The 22,070-nt window shown below is 41.1% G+C and overlaps 1 non-coding gene and 1 pseudogene across 1 annotated transcript; both read right to left on the bottom strand.

Annotated features, from left to right (window-relative positions):
- Window positions 1-12,039: 12,039 nt before the first annotated feature.
- Window positions 12,040-12,146, bottom strand: LOC143273661 (U6 spliceosomal RNA). Its single transcript, XR_013051843.1, has one exon. It is a non-coding gene; the product is annotated as a U6 spliceosomal RNA (small nuclear RNA).
- Window positions 12,147-20,723: 8,577 nt separating this feature from the next.
- LOC143273258 (density-regulated protein pseudogene) lies at window positions 20,724-21,447 on the bottom strand (annotated as a pseudogene).
- Window positions 21,448-22,070: the final 623 nt, after the last annotated feature.

The following is a 22,070-nucleotide window of genomic DNA, read 5'->3' as shown; positions in this document are numbered from 1 at the left end:
AGTGCAGCTATGACAGGCTGCAGACTAACAATACTGGGACTCGGCCTCACCATTACAATAACCAGGAAAAGCCACAAACTGTACCCAACAGGGGACCAATCAGAATGGAGATAAACAAGTACTAGATGCTCCAGAACATTAAGGAGAGCTCACACCACTTGTATATCATTTCCTTTATTATTAACATTGTTGCTAATTTCCTTGCAGCAATGCCAGTACCAATCCCTGTTTGACAAGACTTCTGAGCCCCACTCCTGCCCAATTGGGAGTTCAACCCCCATCTGAATCTGGAATTCCCCTACCCCCCAATTCTTTACTCCTTAAAAACTCTGCCATAACTGAGCTCAGGGCTCTCCCTGATCCAACTGCTTTGTCAGAACAGAGAACCCATATGGTGATATTTTATTTGTACTGAAATGTGATTTTATTTGTATGTTAATAAATAAAGTTGCCTGAGGGTCAGAGCTAATAGCAAGCCATAGCAGAAGCCGGGCTGTGGTGGTGCACACCTTTAATCCAGAGCACATGACAGACAGATCTCTGTGTGTTCAAAGATACAGCCAGCATGGAGACACATGTCTTTAATCTCAATACCAACCATAGAAGACCTGGAGGTCTGTATAGACAGGCAGTGATGAGGAGGTCATGTGGTTGGGTTTACAACCAATGAGAAGGCAGAACAGAAAGTCAATAAAAAGACAGACACACAGGAAGTAGGTCTCTTGCTGAGGGGAAGGACAGCAGCGGCAGGAAGGGTAAGAAGGCGGTTTTTTAAGTCTCAGCTCTCAGCTACTGCTCTGACGTCTTGTGCTTTTAACTCTGCATTTGGCTCTGTGTTTCTTATTTAATAAGACTGTTCATTTACATCTGGTGCCCAATGTTCGTGGTACAAATTCAAGACAAAGTCACTTGCCTGTGGCCTTTAGGGACCCCCCCACTCAGACCTGAGTTACACATAGCCGGTTGTGGTGGCTTGGTGACCCTCCAGCTCCCCGGCTCCCCAGCTCGGGCCAGCTTGGCCTAGGACCCAGGCCTGACCAACCGTAGCTACACTAGTGCTATGAAAAACTCAGGCCTGCCGGAGCTACTGCTAATACATGCAACTGCAGAAAGAGCTGCTTTTGGCTGAAATGTCAACACACACGGTCGGAGCTTAAGGAAGCCAGAGCCCAGGCTCAACTTGGCTCAAGTGGGAACACGTGGCTAGATTTAAGCTTTTAGCCAGAACTCTTGGCTAAGCTTTCTTGCTTGCTTTCATGTTCTCTCTCTCTCTCTCTCTCTCTCTCTCTCTCTCTCTCTCTCTCTCTCTCTCTTTCTGGATTCACACCTTGGACACTAGGTAGCTGTTTTGAAATTCCCTCAGATTTCTACTCTTCTACACAGACTTTGTAAGTCAATTAAGGTATCAGATATTTTAAAGGAAAAAAACTATTTAAAAGAGAAAATTTTTTCCACATTAAATAAAATGGGTTTTATGTGTACATTGGAAGAAAATTGGGCTTTGTTTGATAACATTTTAGGCAGTCTGAAAATGGAACAACTATATGAGAAGATTAATGTTGATGGGATTATGCACATTTTTACTTTCCTTATCCTTACTTTACTATTTAAAAAGATAGTCAATTAAAGTGCCAGGATAAAAGCTTTAGAAAAACCTGTTAAAATGAATTATAGAGAAATTCAGATTCAGACAGAAGCAATTAACAGTGAAATTGTTTCAGGATTGGTTTATAAGGTTTCAGAAAGAAAGCCTGTTTTCACACAATCACCCTTAATTTATCTGGTAACAGTACAGCAGCTACCTGTCAAGTGAATGCACAAAATATTTGGACTCCAATTGAAATGTTAGATTTATGAAGGTTTAAGGAGACAATAGTATCTTATGGCATGCATTCCCCATTTGTAAAGCAAATGTTAAAGTCCTGGTCAACTTGTAATAAGATTATACCACAGGACGGCCAAGAGCTGGAAAATGCTGTTCTAGAACCTGAGGCACAGCTGTAGTGTCAAATGTGGTTCAAAGAGGAAGCCAAAAACATAGAAAATCAGTGGAGGGCTAAAGGTATACAAATCTTCCAGGATCAGCTTGTTGGAGAAGGCCAATATGCTGCAATACAAACACAATATTTATATGATTCCAAACCCTAATTCTATGTTGAATGGCAGCCTTGAATGTATGGGACAGAGTTGAAGTACCAGGAAAGAAAACTGAGTCATTTGCAAAGGTTATACAGGACCCAAAAGAATCTTTCACAGATTTCTTACAAAGACTGACTTCAGCAGTAAAGAGAATGGTCCTGAATTCAGAAGCTAGCCAGATAATAATAGAATCTTTGGCTTTTGAGAACATGAATGCAGCATGCAAGAGAACAATCAGACTATTAAAGGTAAGATCTGCAACCTTGGAAGATTGGATTAGAGACACATTTAATGTTGAGGCTCATGACTATGATGATATGTGGATAGGGGAAGCAATTTCAAGAGATTTGAGGAGTGTCAGATGTTTTGGATGTGGAAAGCAAGGACATTTGAAAAGGGACTGTAAACAGGGCATTCCTAGAAATAATGTTTCTTCAAGGAACAATGGCAACAGAATTCCCCTTTCTTCTGTAGTATGCAGAAGGTGTGGTAAGGGAAAAACTGGACCAACGAATGTAGATCAACAAGGGACAGACAAGGTAATACTTTGCCTCAGTCTTTGGGAAACGCCCAGAGGGGCCTCAGGCAGGCCCCCACAGTGAATCGAGTTCAGACCTTTCCTGCAGTCATAGAGGAAACCCCTACTCAGAGCAATTAAATAACCAAATGCCTATTGGAATAAATCATGTTGCTTGGGATGATGAAACAGAGAGAATAGAAAATTCAGGAGAAAACATAAAGAAAATTTTTTGGCAAATTTCTATAAATGAACAAAGACCAAAATTAACAATAAAAATAAATGGTGTTTTGTTGTCAGGACTGGCAGACACAGGTGCTGACGTGACCATAATTGCACCAGAATTTTGACAACCAACTTGGCCTCTTCAGGAGGTAAATGTTCATCTGCTAGGAATTGGGACATTATCTCAGGTGAAACAGTGCAAGATGGCTTGAATGTATAGGTCCAGAAAGACAGAGAGAAAAATTAAAACCATATGTGGCTAACATAGCTATGAACCTGTGGAGTCAAGACCTGTTGCAACAATGGAATACTCAGATTAACATCCCTCTGACCTCAGAAACAAATCATAAACTAGCACATGTTTCTGAAAGAAATATTAGAAGATATTTTTCTAATGAGTGTCACCAGCCATCCATATTATACAAGAACAGGACACAATAACTGATGATCTTCCAAAGACACCAACAGCTCTGCCTTTAAAATGGTCAATAGACAAGCCTGTATGGGTTCATCAATAGCCTTTAACAACAGAGAAACTCCAGGCTTTAGAAGAGCTGGTAGAAGAACAGTTAAATGCTCAGCATATTGAAGAATCAACCAGCCCTTGGAATTCTCCTGTATTTGTTATTAAAAAGAAATCTGGTAAATGGAGAATGGTAACAGACCTTAGAGCAATTAACAAAGTAATTCAGCCAATGGGCTCTCTATGATCTGGAATTCCTTTGCCTACACTGTTAACAAAAGGATGGCCTCTCATAGTTATTAATTTAAAAGACTAATAATTCTTTTCAATACCTTTTTTTTTTTTTTTTTTTTTTTTTTTTGGTTTTTCGAGACAGAGTTTCTCTGTAGCTTTGTGCCTTTCCTGGAACTCACTTGGTAGCCCAAGCTGGCCTCGAACTCACAAAGATCCGCCTGCCTCTGCCTCCCGAGTGCTGGGATTAAAGGCGTGCACCACCACTGCCCGGTGACTTTTCAATACCTTTACAAGAAAAAGACAGAAAGATTTGCCTTCATGGTACCTACTTAAAATAATTCTCAACCGGTTAAGAGATTTCAATGGCGGGTCCTCCCACAGGGAATGTTGAATAGCCAAACCCTGTGCCAATATTTTGTACAACAGCCATTGGAAGTGATACATAAAAAATTTCCTGAATCTATAATTTATCATTATATGGATGATATTTTACTAGCTGACTCAAATGCAGATACTTTAGAATTTTTGAAGAAGAAAGAAAATTTTGCTTTGCTGGGGGTTACAAATTGCTCCTGAAAAGTTACAAACAGGAGATTCTATTAATTATTTAGGATATAAAATAGGTCTACAAAAAATTAGACCCCAAAAGGTGCAAATTAGGAGAGATTGACTACAGACTCTTAATGACTTTCAAAGATTATTTGGAGACATTTTTCATCTATGAACTATTATTGGGGTAAAAAATAATGAATTGAATAATTTGTTCAAAACCTTAGAAGGTGACAAGTAGTTAAATAGTCTAAGATAATTATCATCTGAAGCTGAGGAAGAATTGGCCTTGGTAGAAAAGAAAGTACATGAAGGACATATGGATCATATTGATCCAAAACTAGATTGCATTTTGGTTATTTTACCTTCTAGGCATTCTCCTACAGGAATATTAATGCAGAGGAAAGGTATTATATTGGAATGGATATTTTTTTTACCAAATAAACCAAATAAAAAATTAAAAACTTATGTGGAAAAAAAAATCTCTGACTTGATTTGGAAAGGAAAATTGAGACTTCGTCAATTAGCAGCAATAGACCCAGCAGAAATTGTTGTACTTTTAACTAAGGAGAATATTGAAAAATTATGGACAGTAAGTGAACTTTGGCAACGAGCTTGCAGCAATGTTTTGGAAGAAATTAACAACAAATATCCCAAAAGCGATAGAATTGGTCTTATAAAGAGAGCTGGTTGGATTTTGCCTTGAATTGTATGGGAAAAACCCATATCTGGAGTTTTTAATTTTATACAGATGCAAACAAACAAGGAAAGGCAGGTTACAAATCAGAAAATTTAAGTAAAGTGGTTCAAAGTACTTATAATTCAGTTCAAAAATCAGAATTGTATGCTATTCTGTTCTTATTAATGGATTTTTCAGAACCTCTCAACATAGTTACTGACTCTCAGTATGCTGAAAGAGTGGTATTACATATTGAGACTGCAGAATTTATCCCTGATGCTTCAGAATTAACTTCACTATTTATTCAATTACAAGATACAATCAGGAAAAGGAGTCATCCTTTATATATAACTCACATCCAATCCCATATTGGTCAGCCAGGCCCTCTAGCACAAGGTAATGATGAAATTGATAAATTATTGATAGGAAATGTGCTGGAGGCCTCAGAATTTCTTAAAAAACATCATGTCAATAGTAAAGGTTTAAAAAAGGATTTTTCCATAACCTGGCAACAAGCCAAGGAAATTGTAAGGAAAGGTCCTACTTGTTCCTTTTAGAATCAGACACCATTACCAGCAGGATGTAACCCAAAGGGTACTCAGAGTAATGAAATCTGGCAGATCGATGTGTTTCACTTTTCAGAATTTGGAAAATTGAAATATGTACACCATACCATTGATACTTATTCAGGATTTCAATGGGCAAGTGCTTTGAGTTCTGAAAAAGGTGATTCTGTCATCACTTATTTGCTAGAAGTTATCGCCATCATGGGTATACCTGCACAAATTAAAACTGACAATGCTCTGTTAAACTTTTTTTGCTTATTACAATATAAAGCATATTACAGGTATACCACATAATCCTACAGGTCAAGCAGTTATTGAAAGATTAATCAGAACTCTAAAGGATATGCTAAATAAACAGAAAGGGGTAACAAAACCCCCCAGAAATAGACTGCATAATGCTCTATTAACTTTGAATTTTCTCAATGCTAATGAGAAAGGAACAACAGCTGCAGAGAGACATTGGATAATAGAAAAAACTACAGAATTAAACCAGCCTATATACTTTAAGGATGTGCTGACCTCAGAATGGAAACCAGGATATGTGTATGTTGGGGACGATGTTTTGCTTTTGTTTCTACAGGAGAAGATAAGCTGTGGGTACCATCAAAATTGATAAAGTTTCGATTTGAACAAGAGAGACCTCTTAATTAATTAGAGGAGTTGATAGTTCATCAACCAGCATGACCATCCAATTTAAACTAATTTATACCAGTAACACATGCCTTTTCATTTAATCAGATAATAACTTACCAAAAGGGAACCTCCCCAAAATTAGTCTTGGGGAAAGGTTTTTGTTTTTGTCTTTTAAGAGAATGAAGGTTAAGGAATCTGAAGAACACTGGACAAATGAGATAACTGAAGAAAAATCATCTGTCCCAAGAAAAAGAGTAAAATGGCCTATTGGTATATCATCTATAAAATTTCATATGTTTTCCTAAATGTTTGTTTCTGTTCTTCTCTAAAGACATTTAACACTATTGGTCTTCTTGTAGTCCCAGTTCAATTAAGATCTAAAGCTGACTTTGGAGTTGGAGAATGGCTCTCTCCTTTAAACTCAAGCATGTTGTTAAAAGGAAAATGCAAACTCCCTGTATCATGCCAGAAGAAAGAGCCATCTTCTGACATGGGACAGAAGAAAAACCAAATTAATTAAGGGACTATTCTATTACTACTAATCTCAATTCTTTAATTCTATTCTGATTCTTTAAACTTTTCTTAAAGTATGAATTTTATAACAAAATTTACAAGATTTATATATATATATTAACTTTGTTAAGATATTAATTGTCATATAGAGTACTAACTATTTCTAGAAAAAAGGCTTCAATTAGCTGCTTATACATGTCTTTGTGTTCTAGTCTCTTATCGGTTTTCTGCAGGAAATCACGGTCAGGCCTAACATTAACTGAAGTCTCCAGGAAGAAGATATGGCCCCACAACAACAATAATTCCACATGGACAATAATAATATCACTAAGCTGACAAATATCATCTACAGATCAGCTTTGGACTATAAAGTGCTCAGAGCAATTTTGAGAGGACTAGATGAGATGATCCAGTTTCAAAGACTACTTGAATAAGGACTTGAGATAAGCCCTGAACGTTGGCATTATGCTCAAACTGGACAACAAAGGATATAGCTACCTTTCTTAGAATTTGACAATTAACCCAAAATTTTTCTTTTCAGAATAAAGATACCATTGCCCATACCCAGCAGAAAGCAATTTTAAGAATACTATGCCCACATTCCCAAAGAGGTGATATGGGGCGGGTGGTTTTTTGGTCTTTTAATGGATTTTTGGGTCTGGGATAATTTTCATTGTTTAGGGGGGTTGGTTACGAGTTGTTGTTAAGGGTTAGGAAAAGGGTTAAGCAAAGGAGATTAGATTTAAGGTTCTTGTTTAAAAAAAAGAAAAGAAAAAAAGACAATTACTAGTTTTAAATACTTTACATTGGACTGGATTGTTTTATATTGTATACAAATTATATATATTGATATTGATATTGTTAGAAAATGCTATACATATATTTCTAATCTTGTTCAAGATATTGTACTTGTACCGTTCATTTAACAATGTAATGCAATTTGCTGATCCTTGAATGTTATTATTATCAAGTATTAGGATAAAAAGAAAAGAAAGTTAGTAGTTAGACATTACAATAGAACTTTTAGTTATATTAGGTGTGTTTTCAAGATTGAGCAGATATATTTTAGATAGACAGGTCATCTTAAAACCCTTCAGAGATCTATAGAATATGGCATTTAAAATGTTTTAATAACTTAGAAAAATTTTCTTTTTTGTTATGACTATGAGACATGTTGGCTCCTGGCAGTACCAATCTACTTCAGCGAAAATATGGGCATTGAAGAAACTGCATATGGAGTTAACTTTCACTGTGGCAAAAGTTAGCCACTGGACAAAAAACTATCCTCTAATCAACCCCTGACAAACAGGACAAAATGGACAGACAGGACAAGAAACAAAGGACTACTGATTCTTGCCAAAACAAGTGTGGTTGTGGCTTTAACAAAAAGCATCTTCTGAGGCCAGGACACTACGGCACCATCCCTGAAGTGGCCTTCGCAATCCGGAAAAGGCACAGTGTCCTTTTCTTCGAAGGCAGCTGAACAGGCAGTGGGCTGATGGCTTCTGATGTGCAATGGGACAGCAGCTGAAACAGTTATTCTTGAAGTGTAACTAAGCTCACGCCTCTCAATAGTAGATTGGCATTTAATAGAGGGATGTGGAGAAGAAGGGGATGCTGAGATGAAGCCATATATACACAGCCAAGAAGAATGGACAGCTGAATTCAAAAAAACATCAACAATTTCCAGAATTTAAAATCCTGAATCATGACATGACACTAGTGGAATTCAGGTGTTTCTGGTACATGGACTGCTCTCACTCAATGTGAGGTCGAACTGTTGACCTTGTGTACATCCTACTTCACAAATGAGTCTGTCAGATATGCTAAGTCTATAGGCTGAAGATGATGCCCCAACACTGTGGAGAAACCTCAGGTGACTACCTAGGCAGCTGGCTGTTTCTGTCAACTCACATTTTTTGGGGGAAGCTGTTTGCGTGCACTTACTGTTTTAATTTTTTATTTTATAATTTGATTTAATTTTATATATCAGCCACGGATTCCCCTGTCCTCCCTCCTCCTGCCCCCCCACCTTTCCCCCAGCCACCCCCCATTCCTATCTCCTCCAGGGCAAGGACTCCCCTGGGGATTCAGCTCAACCTAGTAGATCCAGTCCAGGCAGGTCCAGTCCCCTCCTCCCAGGCTGAGCAAAGTCCTCCCTGCATAGGCCCCAGGTTCCAAACAGCCAGCTCATGCACTAAGGACAGGTCCCAGTCCCACTGCCTGGGGGCCTCCCAAACAGTTCCAGTTAATCAACTGTCTCACTTATCCAGAGGGCCTGATCCAGTTGGGGGCTCCTCAGCTATTGGTTCATAGTTCATGTGTTTCCACTAGTTTGGCTATTTGTCCCTGTGCTTTTTCCAATCTTGGTCTTAACAATTCTCACTCATACAATCCCTCCTCTTTCTCGCTGATTGGATTCCTGGAGCTCCACCTGGGGCCTGGCCGTGGATATCCAGAATATATAAAGAACTCAAGAAATTAGACATCAAAATGCCTAACAGTCCAATTAAGAAATGGGCTATAGAGTTAAGCAAAGAATTCTCAACAGAGGAAGCTCAAATGGCTGAATGACATTTAAGGAATTGCTCCACATCCCTAATCATCAGGGAAATGAAAATCAAAATGGCTCTGAGATACCATCTTACACCTGTCAGAATGGCTAAGATAAAAAACACTGAAGACAGCTTATGCTGGAGAGGATGTGGAGCAAGGGGGAACTCACCTCCACTGTTGGTGGGAATGCAAGCTTGTACAGCCACTTTGGAAATCAACATGGCACTTTCTTAGAAAATTGGAAATCAATCTCCCCCAAGACCCAGCTGTACCACTCTTGGGCATATACCCAAGGAATGTTCAATCATACCATAAGGGCACATGCCCAGCTATGTTCATAGCAGCATTGTTTGTAATAACCACAACCTGGAAACAACCTAGATGCCCTTCAACTGAAGAATGGATAAAGAAAATGTGGTACATATACACAATGGAGTACTACTCAGCAGAGAAAAACAATGACATCATGAGGTTTGCAGGCAAATGGATGGATCTAGAAAAAGTCATCCTGAGTAAGGTAACTCAGACTCAGAAAGACAAACATGGTATGTACTCACTCATAGGAAGATACTAGATGTAAAACAAAGGATGACTAGACTCCTACTCACAAATCCAGGGAGGCTACCTAGAAAACAGGACCCTAAGAAAGACACAGGGATAGCCCAATGACAGAGAAATGGATGAGATCTACATGAACAACCTGGACATGAGTGGGGGTAATGAAGGGCAAAGGTCAAGGGAAAGAGAGCTTAGGGGAGTGGGAGATCCCAGCTGGATTAAGAACAGAGAGGGAGAACATGGAATAAGAGACCATGATGAATGAAGACCCCAGGGGAATAGGAAGAAGCAGAGTCCTGGAGAGGTCCCCAGAAATCCACAAAGATACCGCCACAATAGACTACTGGCAATGGTTGAGAGAAAGCCCAAACTGACCTACTCTGGTGATAGGATGGCCAAACACCCTAACTGTTGTGCTAAAACTCTCATCCAATGACTGATGGTTGCACTTCCTGTTTTTATTTTTTATTAGGTAATATTATTTTCTTCTTGGGTCTCTGAGGGAGTTGAAGATTAGTTAGTTAGAGTGGAAGATTAGATAGTTATAGTTAAATTTAGATAGTTATAGCTTTCCTTGTTAAGAATTTTAGAAAAGAAACTCACTCAAGAGTTAAGTGTATAAATTTGAAAGACATTATAAGATAGTTCTGTTAGTAATATAAGTTAGGATAGAAAGTGAATCACATACATTTTGGACTTACCAAAATAGGATAGATAACGGAATTATTTTCTCTGAATTTGTCAAATGCAAATGGACTAGACATTGTTTAGGTATTTATTGCTTATATATATATGTGGTATATAGTTATTGTACTTTTGTATATAGTTTTTCTTATATTAGTTATAACTTTTTTCCTTTTATTAAAATAGAAAAGGGGACATATGGTGATATTTTATTTGTACTGAAATGTGATTTTATTTGTATGTTAATAAATAAAGTTGCCTGGGGTGCACACCTTTAATCCAGATCACATGACAGACAGATTTCTGTGTGTTCAAGGATACAGCCAGCATGGAGACACAACACCTTTAATCTCAATACCAACCATAGAAGACCTGGAGGTCTGTATAGACAGGTAGTAATGAGGAGGTCATGTGGTTGGGTTTACAACCAATAAGAAAGCAGAACAGAAAGTCAATAAAAAGACAGACACACAGGAAGTAGCTCTCTTGTTGAGGGGAAGGACAGCAGCGGCAGGAAGGGTAAGAAGGCGTTTTTTTAAGTCTCAGCTCTCAGCTGCTGCTCTGACCTCTTGGGCTTTTAACTCTGCATTTGGCTCTGTGTTTCTTATTTAATAAGACTGTTCATCTACAAACCCAAGCTTGAGCTTGCAATAAAGGCTCTTTGCTTTTGTATATGACCTCAGACTCCTGGTGGTCCTTGGGGTGTGTGTGTGTGGTGGTATTGTGTTCCCCAAAATATTGTGTACTCTAATAAATTTATCTGGGGTCAGAGAACAGACAGCCACTAAATACAAAGGCTAGAAAATGGTGGCACTCACACCTTTAATCCTAGTATTCCAGAGATAGAAATCCCTCTGGATCTCTGTGAGTTCAAGGCCACATTAGAAATAGCCAAGCATGGTGACTCACACCTTTAATCCCAGAAAGCCAGCCTTTAATCCCAGGGAGTGGTGGTAGAAAGCAGAAAGATATATAAGGCGTGAGGACCAGAAACTAGGAGATTTTGGCTGGTTAAGCATTTGGCTGGTTAAGCATTTGGCCTGGTTAAGCTTCAGGCTTTTGAGCAGTAATTCAGCTGAGACCCATTCCGGATGAGGACTCAGAGGCCTCCAGTCTGAGGAGACAAGACCAGCTGAGGATCCGGCGAGGTGAGATAGCTGTGGCTTGTTCTGTCTCTCTGATCTACCAGCATGGACCCCAATAACTGGCCTCGGGTTTGATTTTATTAATAAGAACTTTTAAGATTCCTGCTACAGGGGTGTCTCATGATACAGGCATAACAAGCCTCCTTGGGTTCCGATGAGAACATAGGCCACATTTGGGCACATTGCACCAAGCTATGACAACCCGTAATACCCCTGCTTTAAGTGAACCAATGGACGAGGACAAACCGCGGCATCTGGGCCAGCCCGTCCACTATCACTGGATGGGCATAAGCAGCAAAGGCGTTGCTTGGAGACGGCCAAGCTGCGGAGAAAGCACTTTTGGTTGTGGAAGAAGCCCACACTGTTGCTATTCGTCCTTTGAAAAGCTGCTCTCAGCTCACTGCTGGGTCCTGATAGAAGTGAAGCGTCCCACCTGGGGACAGTAAGTGACTAGGCAGCCTGAACCACCATAAACCAGCTACTGTCACTAAACCGTAACACTGGGCACACTTGCCAACACTCCATCATAAAACAGCAGCAATTAGACAACCCGGCAGGACCAGAAGCATTCTTTTTATTTTAATATGGAACGCTCCATGAGTTTGTGTGTTATCCTTGTGCAGGGGCCATGCTAATCTTCTCTGTATCATCCCAGTTGTAGTATATGTAGGGCTGAAGTGAGCACCAGAACGTACTCTTAAACACACAAGCAAGTATGTAGACTCGGGGCTTGTTGGGAATTGATACAGATTCAGAAATACTCCAGCTTAAAATATCAGTCACTACAGGCTTTTTACGTACAAGTTGGAAGAGAAAAAAGCAATAGCTGAGGAACATGCACCATAGCTGTTCCAACCCTCCAGGTTGACTGCTTCAGGAACTTGGAACCCCCAGAGGATGCATGGTCATTTGTGATACGGTTACTCTCCATCCCTGTGCAGCTCCAGGTCACATGGCTGCAGTGTCCCCAAACATCCTGCTCTTCCCTTGAAAGATTGCACTTTCACGTGCCCTTTGCAGTGGGGACTGCCCTGTGCTTCAGGCCATGGGATCTGAGGTGAATGACAGGTGCTACTTCCAGGCTAAAGTATTTCCTCGCTGGTGTATGTATTCAAACCTCTGTCAGGGTTTGAATTGGAAATGCCAGTTTGGAATGTTTGCCCCTCACTGGTGGTGCTGTTGATTGGGAACCTGTGGAGCCTGTAGGAAATAGAGCCTCTCTAGTAGAAACAGGTCATAAGCGAGGACCTTTGGAGGTTATACCTGCTGCTGGTCTCTGCCCTGCACCCTGTGTCTCCACCACATACTTCTGATGCCATCAGCTAAGCTGTTCTAACATGCCTTCTGTGCCCCCGATGGATGGAAACACTCAGAACCATGAACCAAGCCTTTCCTCCCTGGTGTCAATTCCTTCAGGCTTTGTGGTCACAGCAATGTGAAACCCTGAAGATCCACCCGGCACTCTCTTCCCGCACTCCAGGAAGCCATGCTAACTAAACAGCTGGTTCCGCACTGAAAGCAGCCAAGCCCTGACATCAACTTCACATAATATAGAGGAAAGAATTTATTTTATTTTTTATGTGCGTTGGTACGTTGTCTGCAGGAATGTCTGTGCCTGCTGTCCATGGAGGACAGAAGAGGGCACTGGATTCCATGAATCTGGAGTTAGGAATGGATGTGAGCTGCCATGTCATTACTGGGAGCAAACCCAGGTCTTCTGGAAGAGCAGTCAGTGTTAACTCCATCTCCCCAGCCCTGGAGGAAAGAACTTAAAGACTAGGAAGAGAGAGACACGGGAGTGAATTTTTCATGTGTTACTAACCTAGGCGTCAAGTTCTGACCTTATTTCTGCAAATGGAGTCTGAGAAAAGCATTGGTAAAAGAAGTGCTGTGGCCTTCACACTGCTTTAGAGGTCATTTCCTGTGACGTGGCTGCTACTGGAGAGCAGTGTAATGACTATAGGCTCTCTAATCATGGAGAGCAATGTAACGAGTATAGGCTCTCTAATCAATGAAGGCCGGAGGACAGACACAGAAAAAACCAACGAGAGACACTTCATGGCCCAGAGTATCTAGAGGGAAAGTGGTTACAGTTGTATAGGGCAGCAGGCCTGATACAAAATGACCCAACTTCAGGATGGAAACTAATCAAAGGATGCCATTGGCTGGCAAGGGCTGTGAAGGGCATGAGATAAGACTCGGTGTGCAAGCTGCTGTAGTTTGAGTGATGAATGTCTCCCAAAGGCCCCTATGTTGAAAGGCTTGGTCTCTAGGATGGTGCTACGGGGCAGTGGTGGTAGGTCCTGAGGACCCGGGGGGCCTGCTCTCAAATGGGCCCCTTCCTGTTATCGTTTGCTCCTTGGCCATGGGATCAACTGTTTTCTGTGCCCTGTGCATCCTGCTGTGGTTTTATCAGCAGTGTCAGAGGCCTCTGTTATGTAGTGGAATCTACGGGTCCACTCCATCAGCCTTGTCATTTGTGAGCTAAGATATGCTCTTTCTTCTTATTAGTTAGTTATCTGGGGATTTGTTATAGTGACAGGAGGCTGACCGACACTTAACTTAGCAGTTTAGCCTCCTACAATCCATAGGTGTTAGCAGAAGACATGAAACACAGGCCACGTTTACTCATAAGACAGCAGTCAGAATGAACAGGAGCGGCTTGCATTAGCTCCCCATGTCTTTCAAGTCCCAAAGGCCATGTGAAGAGGCCACTTGTATGCTTCAGGTACAGTGGGCATAGCTGAGAAACTCCAAGCTTAGAACTTCCAGTCTTCTCTGGTGAACCACGAGCTAACCTGACCAACCATGTCCTGGAGGGAGACATTGTCTTCTCTTACAGGTTAGGAAAATCTGTGCTCCCTGCCCGAGGCTGTCTATAAACACCCCTGAAAAAATACTCTAGAATAAAAGCTGATAGAACCCAGGTAACATTGTCCTGGGAATTGCCTCCCAATAAGAATTAAACTAGCCTAACTGGACATATAACCCAAGTAGTAAAACTAGGACTAAAACTAACTGTAAATCATTTTCAACAGTAATTATACCCCTATCCCAGTGTTACACCAATATGTGTCCCTAACTCTAACCATATCAACTTTAAATTTAATGTTCACATGGCTCCATTTTAAGTTTGTATCTAACCCTATTTCTAACACCAGCTCTAAGTTTACTCTAAGTCTAAAACTCACCATAACTAAAATCCTAGCACTAATACTAAAGAAACAAATTAAAAAAAGAATTAAACTAAAAAACCAGACTTACTTGCTTCTTCTCTCTCTTCCCCCCCCCCCCCTCTCTCTCTCTCTCTCACACACACACACACACACACACACACACACACACACACACACACACTACAGTGGGTGGATAGAAGACCAACTCAAGTCAATCTGGCAAAGTTACTTGTTTGTTCCCTATTCCTCAAGACAGCGCATAAACCAAGAGTCATTTTAATAAAAGTGAGGCCGTATAACTTTAAAGAAGAGTTGAGAGATAGCATCAAAGTCTGTACCCCTTAGGCTTGTCAAGGAAACCATTAACAGAGTAAAGAGAAATAGTCACACTTCTTGTTACTGTCCAACAACTGTTTTTTTTTTAAAGATTTATTTATTTATTATGTATGCAGCATGTATGACTGCAGGTCAGAAGAGGGCACCAGATGTCATTACAGATGGTTGTGAGCTACCATGTGGTTTCTGGGAATTGAACTCAGGATCTCTGGAAGAGCAGTCAGTGCTCTTAACCTCTGAGCCATCTCTCCAGCCCAAGATTTATTTATTTATTATGTACATAGAAGAGGGCACCAGATGTCATTACAGATGGTTGTGAGCCATCATGTAATTGCTGGGAATTGAACTCAGGACTTCTAGAAGAGCAGTCAGTGCTCTTAACCTCTGAGCCATCTCTCCAGCCCCAACAACTGCTTTTGAATGGACACTAATTGCCCCACAACCTGAAACATGATTTCTGACTATTTCATTTAGGATTCCAGCTAAAAACACATGATAAATTAGATCAACTGAATAGAGGAGAGTTCCGTGGAGGGAGTATTTACAAAAGGTGTCAGCAAGGAACACAAAAGCCATTTGGGACAGTTGTGCAATGTGTCACTAGAATGTGGAGTTAGACAGGCAGTGTGCAAGGCCATCTGAAGACAGGCAGTGTGCAAGGCCATCTGAAGAGAGGCTGTGTGCAAGGCCATCTGAAGAATGCTGTGTGCAAGGCCATCTGAAGACAGGCTGTGTGCAAGGCCATCTGAAGACAGGCTGTGTGCAAGGCCATCTGAAGACAGGCTGTGTGCAAGGCCATCTGAAGAGAGGCTGTGTGCAAGGCCATCTGAAGACAGGCAGTGTGCAAGGCCATCTGAAGACAGGCAGTGTGCAAGGCCATCTGAAGACAGGCTGTGTGCAAGGCCATCTGAAGACAGGCAGTGTGCAAGGCCATCTGAAGACAGGCTGTGTGCAAGGCCATCTGAAGAGAGGCTGTGTGCAAGGCCATCTGAAGACAGGCTGTGTGCAAGGCCATCTGAAGACAGGCAGTGTGCAAGGCCATCTGAAGTTAGGCTGTGTGCAAGGCCATCTGGAGACAGGCTGTGTGCAAGGCCATCTGGAGACAGGCAGTGTGCAAGGCCATCTGACGAGAGGCTGTGTGTGCAAGGCCATCTGAAGACAGGCAGTGTGCAAGGCCATCTGAAGACAGGCTGTGTGCAAGGCCATCTGAAGTCAGGCAGTGTGCAAGGTGATCTGAAGACAGGCTGTGTGCAAGGCCATCTGAAGACAGGCTGTGTGCAAGGCCAACCGGAGACAGGCTGTGTGCAAGGCCATCTGAACAGAGAGTGTTGACCTGTTCCCAGACACACCCACCAGTGGAGTGGAAACAGGTCATTCTCTGGTCTTTTCCACCCATTCTAGCTCTCTGCTGGTGAGATCTAGTAGAATCCAGAGGACAAGGGAACCTGCTGATGGGCCTGGAGCATGGGAGAGAAGAGTGGGTTTGGCATGTCAAACGGTAGGAACTCAGCCCAGCACAGCAAAGCCAGGAGTATTAGAAGGAATCCTTAACCTCCAATATTCTGACTCCCCACCACTTCCATTACTGGCTAACTTCTTTAAATCTACTATTATGGGGAGGAATGAACTAGAAGTCAGGTGTTTGGGACAGAATTCTGCCTACATTTATACTATACAGTATTATTTACTTTTATTCCACACCTGTATAAATATTAATGTTTTACATTTTACTTGCTAGTGTCTCCTGAAATTGGTTGATGCACTACCATCCTCATTCCCATTTTATCCAGAGAGAATATGATCTACTACAGTTTTTTAAGTTTTTATTTATTTATTTATTTATTTATTTATTTATTTATTTATTTATTTATTTTTCGATTATCAACTTGATACGATATAAATTCTTATCCTAATAGTGAAATGTTTGATTGAGGCTTGCCCAGTAATTGAGTAAAACCAAAACTTACTATAAGACACAGTCATCCTAGGGTCCCCCCTGCTATATAGCATCTCTGGTTCTGTGGGTTGCAGTCTGATTGTTCTTTGCTTTATATCTAGAATCCACTTTGTGAGTGAGTACATACCATGTTTGTCCTTCTGGGTTTGGCTTACCTCATTCAGGATATTTTCTAGTTCCATCCATTGGCCTGCAAACCTCATGCTGTCATTGTTTTTCTCTGCTGAGTAGTACTCCATTATGTATATGTACCACATTTCCTTAATCCATTATTCAGTTGAAGGGCATCTAGGTTGTTTCCAGGTTCTGGTTATTACAAATAGTGCTGCTATGAACATAGTTGAGCATGTATCTTTGTGGTATGATTGAGCATTCCTTGGGTATATGCCCAAGAGTGATATGGCTGGGTCTTGAGGTAGATCGATTCCCAATTTTCTGAGAAACCACCATACTGATTTCCACAGTGGTTGTACAAGCTAGCATTCCCACTCACAGTGGAGGAGTGTTCCTTTTGCTCTGCATCTTCTCCAACATTAGTGTTTTTGATCTTAGCCATTCTGACAGGTGTAAGGTGGTATCTCAGAGTTGTTTTGATTTGCATTTCTCTGATGATTAAGGATGTTGAGCATTTCTTTAAATGTCTTTCAGCCATTTGTGATTCTTCTTTTGAGAATTCTCTGTTTAGCTCTTTAGCCCACTTTTTTAATTGGACTATTCAGTATTTTGATGTCTAGTTTCCTGAGTTCTTTCTATTCTTTGGAGATCAATCCTCTGTCAGCTGTGGGGTTGGTGAAGGTCTTTTCCCATTCTGTAGACTGTCTTTTTGTCTTATTGACCATATCTTTTGCCCTACAAAAGCTTCTCAGTTTCAAGAGGTCCCATTTATTAATTGTTGTGCTCAGTGTCTGTGCTGCTGGTGTTATATTTAGGAAGTGATCTCCTGTGCCAATGCATTCAAGAGTACTTCCTACTTTCTCTTCTATTAAGTTTAGTGTAATTTATGTTGAGGTCTTTGATCCACTTGGACTTGAGTTTTGTGCATGGTGGCAGATATGGATCTACAATTTTTTAATATGCCCTCATTTGCATGTGACTACTGAACCAATCTGATGCAGACTTGACCCAACTATTTCAGCCATCTTCACACTTGCTTCTCATCACTAAAGGCTTCATTGAACGGAATGGCCATAGACAAAGATAAGAGGACCTTGCCTCCATGTATCATGTAACATGGCTCAGCTTTGCATAGTGGGTCACCTTGCATGGAAATGTCGGCCTCAATAACCAGTTAATAAAATCAATGGACGGGTGCTGATCCATTCAACTTCATTCCATTTGAATTTCCAGCTGCACTGGCACTGGCATTTTAGAAAAGTGTGATACAATGTGACAGGTGTCCTGAAATCAGGGCTGTGTGTCTCTGGAAAGAGCAAATGGGTGACAATATCTAGATCTGAAGTTCACAAACTTAAAAACACTGAGATGTAAATGTTTGTGGTGATTCCCAAGGCTTGAATGTGCTTCTTCTCTTGCATGATATCCTCTCTTATTCCCTTCCTGTGTGATTTTCCCTTTCCTGTTTAAGAAGAAATAGATAAAACTTTCTCCCCATTTCCCTTACTTCCTCCCTTTTCCCTACTCCCTCCCCAACGTCTGCTTCTTCCCATTCCTCTTCCTCATGCTCTCTCATCTGCCTCTCCTGCCAACAGGAGATGTTACTTCCCCAGACATTCTCTCTTCCTCCAGGCCAGGCACAGGAGGAGGCTACTCTTCCCTTCTGGGGATCCTTTCCCTGGGAATCAGCAGGTGGTGTCTGCTGAGGTTCTGGCCCTCTCCACCTTACCTGGAGCATGCATGGTGACTGCTCCTCTGAGGAAGCCACTTCCCTCCTTCCCTGCCCCTTCGCTGTCTGTAGGTCAGGACAAGTAACAATCCGGGAGGAAGTGGTTTTCTTTTCTTTTCTTTCTGGTTTTAGTATTAGAAACATGAAGCTGATGAGGAAGGCGAGGAAAAGTAGCAGAGGAAGCGTCTTGGGGAGTCAGTGCCAGTTCCTAGTGAGACAGGGATGTACAGATAAGTTACAACAGTTAGGGCAGAGTAGGACTGGTCGGTGCCTCCTGGTTGTCTTTCTTCTTCCCACATTAGAATGAAGCAGGAGCAGAGCAGGGGATTCTGGGAAAATGTACTTATGCATATATGGTCTGGTTTACAAAAGATTGGGTGGGTTTATTTCTTTTTAGACACAGAACCATAGAAAACAAAAACCCAGGATATTAATTTAAAATATTTTTTTGTTTACTTTGTTGGATAATTTTCATACATACATAGATCGGACAAAGTGAGCAATGCGGCTGGAAACATGATTTTTGGTGATAAAGTGTATTTATAAGACACATGAACTCTTTGCTTCTTCAAGTATTCAAAGGAAAAAAAAAGAATTGGCCCAAGTCCTAGTTGGCTAGGGTGCTACTCCCGCATAAGTGATGCTTTGCAGTGAGCGTGGGGTGCATACTTCCAGCTTCAAAGAAATGACCAGTGCTTATGTAATAAGGAAATATTCATATCATAACAAAAATGCCAGCTCTTCAGTTCTGTGCTTGTTAGTTTAGATTTTTAACTAATGAGTTATGTTGTTCTTTGGTCGGGAAGGAAGTACAAGTCCCCCTCATTTGTGGTAGAACATATATTCTAAATGAACACTCTAAACATATTTTAGGTGTGAATCCTAAATAAATTAACACATAGCTCACTGATTGCAAAGGACTGCCAGGTATGATTGAGTTATTTGAAAACAGCAAACAGTTAATAGATGATTAATTACATAGACATACAGTCACTAACTTCTGATGTGACAGTTGGTTTTTTTTTTTTTTTAATCAATCCTCCATTATATTTTAAAGGAACTTTAAAAATAGGTTTACATACGTCTTTTTCATACATTCCTCTTCCTCATTGCCTTAGTTCCCCATCCAGCCACCCCCATCCCCACCTAAATATTTGCACTGCTAGTATCCTCTCTCTCTACTTTAAAATTGCGTGCTCCTCTAGCTGCCTGCCTTTAAGGTCTCCCCTCCCACCCCCAAGCACCCCTTTCTACCTTCCTGGCCTCTTCAGGCTCTCCATGTTGAGCATACAAATCTAAACATGTGAAGCCAGGGTCTGCATTTGAAAGAGAACATGCAGGGTTGGTGACAGCTGTTTTTGTTCTGTGAGTTTAGAAGGATGGCTTAGTTTTCCATAGAAAGAATTTGAATCTCAAAATACAGACTGATAATTTGGTAGAAAGTAGAAAATAAAAGACTTCCTTTAGAAGCCTCTTGGATTTTAAAATGGTGATTTGCTTGTAACAAGTTCATTGAAAATGTTATCTGACTTGTATATTAAAATGAGATTTAAATAATTGATTTAATGAGAGAAGGAATATTCAGTTACAGAAGTAATTGGTTGGCAAAGCTGTTAGAACAGAATTATTTAGTCCCAGTTATAAAGGATTGCATCTTTAATCAGGGTGCTTAATTTGATTTCTCGGTCTGTGGCTTGTCTGACAGGCTCAATAACAAATGAGTTCTGAATTGAAGGGACTGATCAGAATGTGATCAGTGTCAGCTGCTGTTGCTTTGTGGAAAGCCAGGTAGATTTCTAGTGGTGCTTGATACCCTTCTTTATAACCTGTTCTCTGCCTCCTTCCTTTGCGGAGAGAACCGCCATGGAATGTCCTTGCTTTTAATTGACTGTGCAGTGATCCTGCTGCTTTTTTTTTTTTTTTTTTACAGAACAGTGAGAATGCCAAGGATGAGAAGTCCACAGCTTTACTGTAGGATATATATATACACACACATATATACATATGTATATATTTCTGAAAGGCCTCTCCTCTGTTGGCCCCGTCAACTCTCGGGTCAGCTCAGAAACACAGGACTCCAAAATCACTTCTTCACTTCTCCAAGGTCTTCGATGCTGTCATCATCCACCTCTGGCCACTTTTCCTGAATGACATCGATTATGTCATCCGTGAAGTCTCCCTGAATGATGATCTCATCCTCTCCTGTTACTGAGGCACCACAGGAGAATTTTTGAGCAAAAAATCTTTGTGCTTCTTTGAGATCAATTTCAAAAGTTGCAAGGCCACACACTCTCGTCACATATTTCTTCTTTGCTCTGGGAATTTTGGCTATTGTGACCTTCTGTGGTACAGTCTTCTTCTGTTTTATCTGACCTCTTCCACCTCTCTTTTGTTTTTTCTTCTCCTCCTCTTCCCCTACTGTTCCTTGACCTTCACTAATTCCAGCTTCTGGTTTCGGTGAATTTTCTACAGTCAGTTTTGAAACTCATTTGGAAAATTCTTCTCTAGCCATTGTCTACATTTAGCAACATCAGGCATATATTCACAGTACTCCACAATACAGGACTCGAAGGGGGTAGTCCGAATCCAACTTGGCACTGTTCCTCGTGTCGCCTTTACAGTCAACCCCGCTGGATTCAGAAATGTCAGCAGCCATCTCACAAACCCAGGCTGGCGCACAGCCCGGCCGCCTCCGCTGCCGCCGCCAGCCAGCCTAAGAGACACATGCAAATGCCCCGGCCCCGGCCACACCCACACCACAGCCTGACCCGCCGCCCGATCTGCTGCTTTTGATAATTCATGAAAGTCTGCCCATGTCCTTACTTTGTTAGCATGCTCACACTAGTTTATAGGAGTGTTCACATTTGTTAGCATGCTCACACTAGTTTATAGGAGTGTTCACATTTGTTAGCATGCTCACACTAGTTTATAGGAGTGTTCACATTTGTTAGCATGCTCACACTAGTTTATAGGAGTGTTCACATTTGTTAGCATGCTCACACTAGTTTATAGGAGAGTTCACTATGCTTAGATCTCCTTGGTGCAGATGAGGATCTGAAACTCAGTTGGATTTGGGACTTCCTCAACTGGGGTGGCTTACTCATTAAAGCTCAGGTTTTATGGGAAGACCCAGGTATGCTGACCCAGATGGACAAGAATGGTACCATCTTCAGAATGTTTGCCTTTCCCATTGCCCTGTCATTTTATTTCAACCTGAATTAACACAGTAAACTCCTGCTTCCCTCTTTCCCTCCCTCCCCATCCCCCATCTATCTATCTATCTATCTATCTATCTAT

This window comes from Peromyscus maniculatus, chromosome 5, assembly GCF_049852395.1.
Source record: "Peromyscus maniculatus bairdii isolate BWxNUB_F1_BW_parent chromosome 5, HU_Pman_BW_mat_3.1, whole genome shotgun sequence".
NCBI lineage: Eukaryota > Metazoa > Chordata > Mammalia > Rodentia > Cricetidae > Peromyscus > Peromyscus maniculatus.
Note: the sequence above shows the minus strand (reverse complement) of the source record. Positions and strands in the feature narration are given on the sequence as shown.